This window comes from Suncus etruscus, chromosome 7 (assembly GCF_024139225.1).
Source record: "Suncus etruscus isolate mSunEtr1 chromosome 7, mSunEtr1.pri.cur, whole genome shotgun sequence".
NCBI lineage: Eukaryota > Metazoa > Chordata > Mammalia > Eulipotyphla > Soricidae > Suncus > Suncus etruscus.
The window spans coordinates 34,296,366-34,308,515 of NC_064854.1; the positions used below are offsets into that span (position 1 = coordinate 34,296,366).

The following is a 12,150-nucleotide window of genomic DNA, read 5'->3' on the forward strand; positions in this document are numbered from 1 at the left end:
TAGGAACTAAACCTGACCATCCTCATGCAAAACATGTGCTCCAACCCATTGACTAGCAGACGAAATATATCTCTAGTAATTAGTTATTTGAACTAAAGAAAAAAATGTATATAAAGTATTTTACAGACCTCACAATATTGACATAGCTTTTGCTTGGTCTTTTTTTTTTTGTTTTTTTGTTTTGGTTTTTGGGTCACACCCGGCAGCGCTCAGGGGTTCCTCCTGACACTACACTCAGAAGTCATTCCTGTCAGGCTCAGGGGACCATATGGAATGCCAGGATTCGAACCACAGTGCTTCTGCATGCAAGGCAAATGCCCTGCCTCCAAGCTATCTCTCCAGCCCCGAGCTGGTCATTCTTAAAGATAATAAAATAGGAAGGTTTTTGTTTTTGTTTTTTTTTATTTTCCTGCATATAAACCTAGATGCTTCATACATGTCATTCCTGTGTTGCTCAAGTTTCCATAAGGTATTTTCTTTTTACCTCTAAAATGTCTTATTTTTTTACTAGTACATGATAGTTTTTATCATGCACAAAGCTTACTGGATAGAAATATGAGAGCAAAGGAGAAGAAAAAGAATATATTGTTCAAGAGAGATCATGAGCTTGAAAGAGCACGCAAAGAAACATAGATAGATATGTGCTCAAGAGAGAACAAAGGCTTGGATGATCAAGCCCCAAAACTTCTTCTAATATTTCTAGGAATAGAAGTCCTCTGGTCATTCGGTTTTCTCAACTTTTATCTAAAAATGTTCTACTTGTATCACATTTCTTTTACTCCTATATTTTCTAAAGATACTTTTAATAGATATTGAATAGTAGGTTGACTATATTTTTTTAGCATTTGAAGGCCATCCTATCACTTTTCATTTTGTTCCATCATTTTTTGGTTTATCATTTTTTATTAAATTTCACTGTATGTCTAAGTTCACTGATATTTTCACCTAATAGTTCTAGCCTTCATTTAGTCCAATATAGTTTTTCATTTTAGATACTATAACTTTTACTTCTGAGTAGTCCAATATTTCTTTTTCTAATATATTTTTACTTCTCTCCTCTTCTATGTGTTCATTAATTTATATATATATATGTTATATTTAAAGTAGTTCATTTAGTGAACTTAACTGGTAAATCTATTGTTTCTGTGATATTAGGGTCTATTTCTATTTGACTCCTGTCATCACATTTTTTCTATTTTATTTAGTGATATTTGATTAGATGAAATTCACTATGAACTTTATATTAATGAGAGCTGGATTTTTTTCCCTTTTTGCATTATTTCTGAAAGAGCATTGTTGGACAACTAGCAAACTTGTGCATTGATATGATTCTTCTGAGACTAGGTTTTAAGTTCTTTTAAGGCTTGTGTAGAGGAATTTTTATCCTAGGGCTAATTTTATCTCAGTTACTGTGACCTGGCAATTTTTCTTTCTCACAAGCTGACCTTGCCAGCTTCTTCAGGTTTCATCCTATGCATGCAACTGTTTGATATTTAGCCAGATCCTCAAGGGCACCTCTATGTAGATTACAGAATTATTTCTCTGCTCAATACCCTCCAATCTAGGACTCTGTTTTTAAAAACTAGTCACTTTCACCTCCTTAAACTGTATACTATTACATTATTATATTATATTATATATAATATATATTATATATTATATTATATTTATATTATATTATATTATTATACTATTACATTACAGAGAATGAATGAATATTCATTGCTAGGTTCTGTCTGTATTCCCTCTTCTATATCAGTCTGGAAATTTTCTCTACTCCTAAGTGTCATTAGGGTTCCCCTTGCTAATTCCAACCTCTAAGGATCACATTCCTAATCTGTTAACCATGTCAGAAAATATATTTTGGTTATAATTTGGTAGGAATTTTAGGCCTTATTATTCTCTTGTGCTCAGAAGCATAAATTCCTTGACAAGGAATCATTTGATAGTCATCTTATGTTTGTGAATGATCCAAAATGGTTATCAATACAAAATAATTAATTTGTCCTTCAATGTGTAAATTTTTATTTGGGAATTTTAAAATATAGCTCATTTTCATGGAATATACATTTTTTAAAACTATTGTTTTTAATAAATCAGGCTTATTTGTTTGTTTGTTTGTTTGTTTGTTTGTTTTGGGCCACACTCAGTAACACTCAGGGGTTACTCCTGGCTATGCACTCAGAAATCGCTCCTGGCTTGGAGACCATATAGGTCACCGGGGGTATCGTAGCATGCTTAAGGCAAACACCCTACCACTTGTGCCACCACTCCGGCCCCTGAATCAGGCTTTTCTATCTGTTATCTTTATATTTAATTGTCCGCTACTCTACCGGCAGGATCAAGTATATCAATTCTATATTACAGTTCCTCGGGTTTACATTTTGAAATAACTAATCTCCTTCTAAAATCTTGCTAAGCTTATCATACTGGGAGAAGAGGAGGCAAACTAAAGGTTACTAAAATACTGAAAAGTAAGGTTTTACACATGTGCCCTTATTCATTGATAAGCATTAATATTAAGGCTGAGTCAGTACAGTGGGTATGGTGCTTGCTTTGCACATGGCCAACCTGGGTCTAATCCCCAGCATCAATTATAGTCCCATAAACCCCATCAGGAGTAATTCCTAAGTAAAGAACCAGGAGTAACTCCTGAGCTATGCCAGGTATGTTCCCCCAAAACCCCAAAACCAAAAGATAAACAAGCATTAATGTCTAGTTTCTTATTCTTAAAAGATTTTAAGTTAAAATAAAAATCATGTAAATGGCAGAGAACAAGTATTTCGTTTAAAGTTAGGTAGATATAAACCAATTTTGAATATATAGCATAACTGACTGCTAAAGAATCATTAAAACATGATTTCTAATAAGGAATTGGGCTATTCTACTAAAACATAAATTGCAAGAGGTAATAAATATAAATTACTTTAGTATAATAAAGATGCTGAAAAATCTTTTCTGTATCATTAGTTCCAAATTCCAAAGTTAGTTATTATAAGAAATGTGAATTTCTAAAATAATCTTATTCAGGTTTAACTAAAAACACTTTTAATTTGGGAAATTATTATATATATCATATTTTTCCTAGGAGAATATAAAGCAGTGGCTATATAACTTTTGATGAAGTCAAGTCACTACATAAAGAACTTCTTGAATACTATGAAGGAAGAATGAATTTTTTATTGCTAGCAAACTCTTACCAAAGACAATTTCCAAATATTATACTTTTAAATTTGTATTTATTAAAATCTAATAGGTAATTGGCTATATGTATATTATTATGTCATAGAAAAACACCAAAATTAAAGTTAAATTTTAAGTGACAGAAAAATTTCAAAGTTAATCCCTTAGATGAGGACTTGGCTAGAAATCAAACTGGTGATAGATTATCTTTTACCTCAAATATTAGAATAAACTTTCTGCTTTACTGATGAGTGCTTCCTGGTATAAATACACAAAAAAAGAATGTAAGGATTTAAGAATAGCAGTGAAAGGGAGGAATTAAAAAAACTGATATAATCTCAAAGTTGGGAATCTTGGGAATCTCTAAATTCTTAGAAATCAGTGTTCCTCTCCTTTAATCCACTATATTTCTTTTTCCACAGCTTCATTAGCATGCACACTATTAGTAAAAGTCACTCATATCAAACAGCCCTATCTTTCTTTCAAGCAGATTATTACCAATTTATTCAATACAGATGCATTCAAATGAGCAGAAACAACACTCTCTGAATTCTTTCCATTGGTTCTAGTTGTATGTGTCTATCTGTATTTCTAGTGCAATTTTCCCCAGTACTTGTGCTAAAAATCTTAAATATGTAATTTTCTTCTCTCTTTAAATCTGCCTCCACTAATACCAAACAAAAAGGCTAAAAGGTTGGAATAAATAGGTAGAGCTGGGGAGTTAGTAAGGAGTATTAGCAGATTCCAAATAGATTTTATGAATCAGAGGAACAGCAGAAAGGCATTTTTGGACAGAAATGTGAACAAAATAGAGAATAGTAAGAGATAAAATCAGCACGCAGAAAATAAAAGGACTGGGTTAGAGAGACAGTGCAGAGATTAAGGTATTTGCCTTCCAGGTAAGTCAATAATAAGTCCTTGACCCCATGTGAGCCCCAAGCACCCTGGGAACAACCCGTAAGCACAGCACTCAGAGTAGCTGCCAATCACAGCTGGATATGACTCCCCCATCCCAACTTTCTCCCAAACCTCTGCAAAATATAAGATGTGATATAAGGTAATGAGACTTTAGGAATTTTTATCTTTAGTGTGTTGGGTAGTCACTAACTAATTTTGAATAAGGGGTGACAAGCAAAGTTTAACATTAAAAACAAGAAAAAAGGCAACAACATGTTTTTGGTACACAGTACTGACTGGAAAGATAAAGTACGATGAAGCCAGTTAGGGGACTATCAACTAGGGGTGATCTAGGCAGGGGAGCAAGGGAGATTCTTCATTTTTGCAAATAGGGCGTTTAAACCTGATAATATGAATATAAGTTACTTCTTTATTTCTTTTAAGGAGGGCGCAAAGAAAGTTTATAGTTTTGGTCCTGAGTGATAGGCTGGACTGGACCAAAAAGGAAAGAACAGCTTAGGAGATGAGAGCTTAGGAGCCCATTTCAGACATAAATTCAAAACATGCAATGGGCTTTTAGATAGTGATGTTGAATTGACAGAGGGATGTGAGGCAGGAACTCATGGAAAAGATCAAGACAAATAATCTGGGAGGTTAAATGGCATTTAAAGCAAGGGATGTTAAATGGGACTGTGTAGGGAATAAATGCAGATGGTGTCCAAGAAAAAAGCTTGGAGAATATTAACTATTGAAAACCAAAAAAAAAAAAAAAAAGAATAATGATAGAAAAGAAATGGGCATTAAAAAACATCCCATTCACATTAATGTCACACAAACTCAAATATCTTGGAGTCAACTTAACTAAAGAACTAAAGGACCTATACAAAGAAAACTACAAAACCCTGCTTCAAGAAATAAAAGAATACAAGAAAATGAAGACACATACCCTGCTCATAGACTGGGATGATTAACATCATTAAAATGGCAATACTCCCCAAAGCATTCTACATATTTAATGCAATCCCTCTAAAGATACCCATTACATTTTTCAAAGAAGTGGATCAAACACTTCTGAAATTCATTTGGAAAAATAAACACCTGTGAATAGCTAGAACCCTTGGGAAAAAGGAATATGAGAGGCATCACTTTCCCCAATTATAATTTGTTTTACAAAAGCTATATTCATTAAAACAGCTTGGTACTGGAATAAAGACAGATCCTCAGATCAGTGGAATAGATTTGACTATTCAGAGAATGTTTCCCAGATATACAAACAACTAATCTTTGATAAAGGGGTGAGAAATGCAAAATGGAGCAAAGAAAACCTTTTCAGCAAGTCGTGTTGGCACAACTGGTCAGCCACTTGCAAAAAAGCAAACTCAGACCTCCATCTAACACCATGCACGAAGATCAAATCCAAATGGATTAAAGACATTCATTATCAGACCCCAAACCATAAGGTATACAGAACAACATGTAGGTGTAACACTCCATGACATTGAGATAAAGGCATCTTCAAGAAGGAAACAGCACTCTCCAAACAAGTGGAAGCAGAGATAAACAAATGGGAAGCTTCTGCACCTCAGAGGAAATAGTGCCAAGGATGGAAAAAAACCATTCATCCAATACTCAACAAATAAGGGGCTAATATGGAAAATATACAAGGTACTGACAGAACTTAACAAGAAAAAACATCTAACTCAATCAAAAAATGAGAAGAAATGAATAAACCCTTCCTCAAAGAAATACAAATGGCCAAAAGACACAAGAAAAAAATGCTCCACATCACTAATCATCAGGGAGATGCAAATCAAAACAACTATGAGGCATCTCGCACCAGAGACTGGCACACATCACAAAGAATACGAACAATCAGTGCTGGTGGGGATGTGGACAGAAAGGAACTCTCATTCATTGCTGGTGGGAATGCCATCTAGTCCAGCCTTTATGGAAAACAATATGGAGATTTCTCCAAAAACTGGAAATTGAGCTCCCATATGATCCAGCTAAACCACTCCTAGGGATATACCCTAGAAACGCAAAAATACAATTCAAAAATAGCTTCCTCGTGCCTATATTCATTGCAGCATTATTTACAATTGCCAGACTCTGAAAACAACCCAGATACCCTTCAATGAATGGCTAAATAAACTGTGATACATATACACAATGGAATATTATGCAGCCATCAGGAGAGATGAAGACATATAATTTTCCTAAACATGGATGAACATGTAAACAATTATGTTTAGTGAAATAAGTCAGAGGGAGAGAGATAAACACAGAATAGTCTCACGGGCCCGGAGAGATAGCACAGCAGCGTTTGCCTTGCAAGCAGCTGATCCAGGACCAAAGGAGGTTGGTTCGAATCCCGGTGTCCCATATGGTCCCCGTTGCCTGCCAGGAGCTATTTCTGAGCAGACAGCCAGGAGTAACCCCTGAGCAATGCTGGGTGTGGCCCAAAAACAAAACAAAACAAAAAAAATAGTCTCACTCAGCTATGGGTTTTAAGAAAACTAAAAGAAATCATTGAAATAATGCCCAGAGACAATAGAGTTGAGGGCTAAAAGGACTGGCTCATAATATGAAGCTCACCACAAAAAGTGGTGAGTGCAGAGGCCTGAGAGATAGCATGGAGGCAGGATGTTTGCCTTGCATGCAGAAGGACAATGGTTCAAATCCCAGCATCCCATATGGTCCCCCGAGCCTGCCAAGAGCAATTTCTGAGCGTAGAGCCAGCAGGAACCCCTGAGTGCTGCTGGGTATGATCCCCCCCCCAAAAAAAATAGAGTGGTGAGTGCAGTTAGAGAAATAACTATACTGACAACTATGGTGACAATGTCAGTGAATGAGAGAAATAGAATGCCTGTCTCAAATACAGGCGGGGAGGAGGGGAGGGATATTGGGGGCAGTGGGGATGGGAATGTTACACTGGTGAAGGGGGTTGTTTTTTATATGACTGAAACCCAACTACAATCATGTCTGTAATTAAAGTGCTTAAATAAAGATATTATTTAAAAATAATAAGTAAATAAATACAAGAAAAACTATTAGAAAGCACAATCAGAAAGCACTTAATATAACTTGAACTTAACTCTCCAAAGAATCACAAAATTTTTTTAAAAAATAAAATAAAACCAAGAAGAGGAACTAGCAAATATAAGTTTCATGCTTTTGAGTAAGAACTGGAGGCTAAGAGCTACAGATATAGTAGACCTTATGAAGGAAAGTTACAGATAGATTTCTATTTAGTTTAATGAGCACTATAATGAATAATTCAAATACTGATTTTTATTCTTCCTCAAAAGCTGTCATAATTATTTCATATTTATAAACTATGAAGTCTTTAGCTAGTCATAAGAATCTTTAAACACTGCCATTCAAAATCATATGCCGACTCTATTTTTGACTCCTGACCTATTGACTGAGTCTAGATAACAACATTTCACCTGTCAACTTCTCAGCTACCTCCATCTGGCCTCAGGCAAGTATTCTAGCCCCAGAATCCAAGTTCTCAACCCACCTAACAGCCTCCCGTTGCTCAACACTGACCAAGAGGCACGTTGAGATCATGTTCCCTAAAGCTGCCAAAAGTTCTTGGCATATGATCAATGAAGCATACAATGAGTGAGTGTTCAGCAATTAATCAGGTGACAAAGAACAACTGACATGTTAGGGAACCACAGACTGAGCCAGATTAAGGCTCAAAGAGGGAACAAGAGACTGGACTCCAGACTTGTTACCTCTGAGGAATCTGTTCTTGGTCACCCAATGTAAACAGATACCTTTTACTCAGAAAAGCTAAGTAATCTGCCTCAATATCTATGAATTTAAGATTTCCTATATTGATAACATTATGAACCAGGCTATAGATTTTGTATACATCAGGCTCATGTTCTTTCTGCTACATCATCCCAAATTCACCCATGGATATTTATTACTCTCCCAGCCTCACCTGTAAGGAGTTTCAAACTATCTCATGGTACTTGTGATAGTTAGATAAAATATTGTAAATAAAGTACCTGGTATATAGAAAGTATGATTGGTTGAAAGTATATTATTACTGGTTATTTTAACTTATACTTTAGATGATGACAAAAATAATTGGAATAGTGGTCAACACATCTTAAAAATATTAATCTTCTAGCATAGAATAATTAAAGTTTTTGGCTGATTAGACCTTTTTTAAATAAATGTCTATATCCTTTTAAGTATAATTTATTTCTATTTCCTTTTTTAAACTTTCAGTTTTACTAAAATCATTAACATTGGCAATAGAAGCAGGAAGTCATTTATAAGACCAGCATGGGTATTTTACTTTTATTAATGGAAAGTTATATAATTGTTTTAGCAAACTACAGAATTCCATTCTCAAGGTCTTTTAATATTTATAGAAATTTAAAAGAGTTTTACTGCTAGAGTTCATTTTGGAAACTGAGAATTTCTATTATCTGACAGCTATAAATTATTTTAGCTCAATTATAGAAATGGCTATTTAAGAGTTATGGCCATCTTTATTCATACTTTTTAACAATAGGTCAACCATGTCTAGTACATGGTTAAGAATAACAACTGAAAACTTCACTAAAAGGGTCTCAACTACAAACCACTGTGTCACATCATTGGCCTTTTTTTTCCACTCAAGATAAGAGAAAGGAAAAAGAAGAAAGGGGAAGAGAAAACTGTAGTGCACTGGGAAAGAGTTTAAGGACCTGCTTGTACTAATAAAAATTTCTGTACTAATCTACCTAGAACAGGGGTCTCAAATTCAATTTACCTGGGGCCGCAGGAGGCAAAGTCAGGGTGATCCTTGAGTGCAAAGTCAGTAGTAAGCCTTGAACATTGGGGGATGTGACCCAAACAACTAAAACAAAACAAAACAAAAAAAGATTCCTCTAGGGCAGGGCCACAAAATGTACAGAGGGCCGTTTGCAGCCCCCCAGGCCGCGAGTTTGAGACCCCTGACCTAGAATATACAAATACCTTAAGGGAATCATAGTGCAAGTCTGTCACCAAGGAGAAGAATGTAGGCATCATACAATGTCCAAAAATGAAATCCCACACACTTCCTATGAACTGGGAATCAGGCTTAGAGTCACATACCTCCATTCATCTCTATTTCATGCAATATGTGTTTATTAACTATTAATGTTTTATTCTTCAATTTGCACTCTTCATTTTTGAACAAAATAAACTTTAATTTCATGTTTTTAAAAGTCTTGATTTACTTTTGCCTACACTGAACACTTATTTTTGAATGATTTTATATTTAAAGGAAAGTTGCAGATACTAGAGTTCCTGTATCCCTTTCACCTAATTTACACTAAATTCATGATGCATTTGTCCAAACCAAGAACACAATGTACTTTAGAACATTTCTACTGACTAAGCTTCAGATTTTAATTGTATTTGTCTGCTATTTCAATAATGCCATTTTTTTTTAAAATATAGGGGACTTTAATTACATTTGTCTGCCATTTCACTAATGCCATTTTTTAAAAATACAAGGTACACTTGAGCAGTGTTCGGTGGCACCAGTGGCCACTCCTGATAATGTTCAGTCTAGTGCAGACCCTCTGGTTTGGACCTGCACAATATTTGGACCTAGCAGTATTTTTGATCCAGCAGGCTGCTGGACGCACCAGGGCAACACCCAGTAGTGCTTGTGGTGTTTGGGATCAAACTCAGGGTATCACACATGCTAGGCATGTGCTCAACTTCTTGTGTTATCTCTTGTGCTATCTCTCTAGCCCTCTCACTAATACTTATTTTTTAAAGTTCTAAGATCTAATTCAAAGTATCACCTTGCTCTAATGATTTTTTTAAATGCTTTTAAGTATGGGAACTTGCCAAGATCATCAATAAGGTTAATTAACAAATATCCTCATTATATTATCTCATTATATTGCAAAAAATAAAATTAGAACACCTTGGAAAATATGACTTATTGGATAGTAGGAAAATGTTGCAATAAGATTAACATAAAGAGTGTTTATACAAATGTCTTATTAAGGATAAACTGAGATAAATCACTGAAATAAAATATGTTTACCAATACTGTCAAAAAGCTATAGATAAAATTATTTAATGTTCAGAAATATCTCTTCAAAAATGCTTGTCACTTACCTATCTCCCAAGGCTCCAGTAATGAGTTATTAGATTTATGATAAATGCTTTTAATTAGTCCTGAAATAAAATACAAAATATTATTATAATCATATTCAGATCATCCACCATTATCTATATATTTTATTTGTGTACCTTTTCATTATCAACTTTCATTTCTAATTAATATATATTTTATTTTTATTAAGAATACAAAAGAATAATTTAAGGAGGAACAGTTACTTAATTTATTATATACCTTTAGTTTGAAAATGAGAGCATGCAGAAATATTTAACAAAAGTTTCAGATGAATTAAAAAAATTCTCTTGGAAAAAATAGAAACATCATAATGAATAAAACTGACTGAAGAGAATGCTTCACATTCTTTTCCATGTGCATAATACTGTGGAAATTATAGTGGAAGTCACAAACAAGTGAATCATATTGAGGGTACAGCCTTTTTGATGGGAAAAGAGTAAATGATGAGTTTGGGTTAAGGAGTTTTTTTTTAAAAGACATAAAATCTGGTCAAGTATCCATGTATATATCAGTTTGCCTGAGACAATTTCAGCCTTTTTCTGTTGTTCCAGAGTCCCACTCAATTTATTTGTTTTGGATTTTTTATCTTCTGGTGACAATTTTTGTTTTTGTTTTTGTTTTTTTAATGGTAGTATTAAGCCAGGACTTTCTATTTAAGTTCTGGTATGATCTCATTGAGTAGTGTGAGATGCAAGTGTAGTGAACCCAACTGTTATCTGAACATCTGAATTTTAAATCTAAAAGGCATCTAGCAGAACACAACTCTGAATGGACTGTAATTAACACTTCACTCTGAAGACAGCACACAAAGTCACCTGTAGAATAGAAGAAAGTACATCTGACCAGAAGTAGGTGGGAACAGTTAATCCCTTCGGTCTCAGTATGCAGAGAATTCTAAGAAATAGTCAAAGTTGCCATTCCTACTTATGGGTAGCTTAAATATACACATTTCAGAGAAAGAGAAAGTGAAGAAGGTTGACAGATGGCACTATAAAGAATGACTTTTTCTTGAGATTAAATGGCCATTCTTTTACATGAATGTGGATAAGCTTTTAGAAAAATTGAGGTAATGCTGGTTTAGTGTACTTGATATGATTTAAGAGATCAGATTCACACCTTTTCAAATATATGTCACAATGTCCTTAATTCTGACAGAGACACAGTGTTTTCAAATCCTAAATTTTTTGATTTACAGTACACAGTGATTGTTGAAACAGTTTCAAATTTTGTGACCATAAAAATGCAAATTTCTAAAGAAGACTACATGGAATTTTATTTAAAATAACAAAGAGCCAGAGATAGTATAGCAGGTAGGGCACTTGCCTTAAATGCATCTGACCCAGGTTTGATACCTGGAGCCCCAAAGGGTCCCCCAAGTTTAGCCAGAAGTGGTCCTATATTAAAGGGCAGGAGTAAGCCCTGAATTCCTCATTATTCAGACAAAAGAACAACAAAAAATAACAAAACTATATTTAAAAATTGTATTTCTCGTGCTCACTTTGGCAGCACATATACTAAAATTGGAATGATAGAAAAGGTTAGCATGGCCCCTGTGCAAGGATGACACGCAAATTCGTGAAGCATTCCATATTTAAAAATATATATTGTATTTCTCAGGGGCCAGAGTGAGAGCACAGAGGTAGGTTGTTTGCCTTGCACGTGTCTGACCCAGAACAACCTGGGTTTGATCCCTGGTGTCCCTTATGGTCCCCCAAGTCAGGAGCGATTTTTGAGCACATGACCAGGAGTAATCCCTGAGCATCATCGGGTGTGGCCCCCAAAAAACAAATCAAAAAAAAACTGTACTTCTCAGATAAACAGAAAATAGAAAAAAAGAAAAAATTTTAGAGTAACAACATTGAATACAACTTTTGACTAATAATACATGGAACTTTTCCTGAGGTTTCCATTTGTTCTTAGTACTA

At 34.6% G+C, this 12,150-nt stretch overlaps 1 non-coding gene across 1 annotated transcript; it reads left to right on the forward strand.

Annotated features, from left to right (window-relative positions):
• The first annotated feature begins 11,715 nt into the window (after positions 1-11,715).
• LOC126015299 (U6 spliceosomal RNA) lies at positions 11,716-11,820 on the forward strand. Its single transcript, XR_007498178.1, has one exon. It is a non-coding gene; the product is annotated as a U6 spliceosomal RNA (small nuclear RNA).
• The last annotated feature ends 330 nt before the right edge of the window (positions 11,821-12,150 follow it).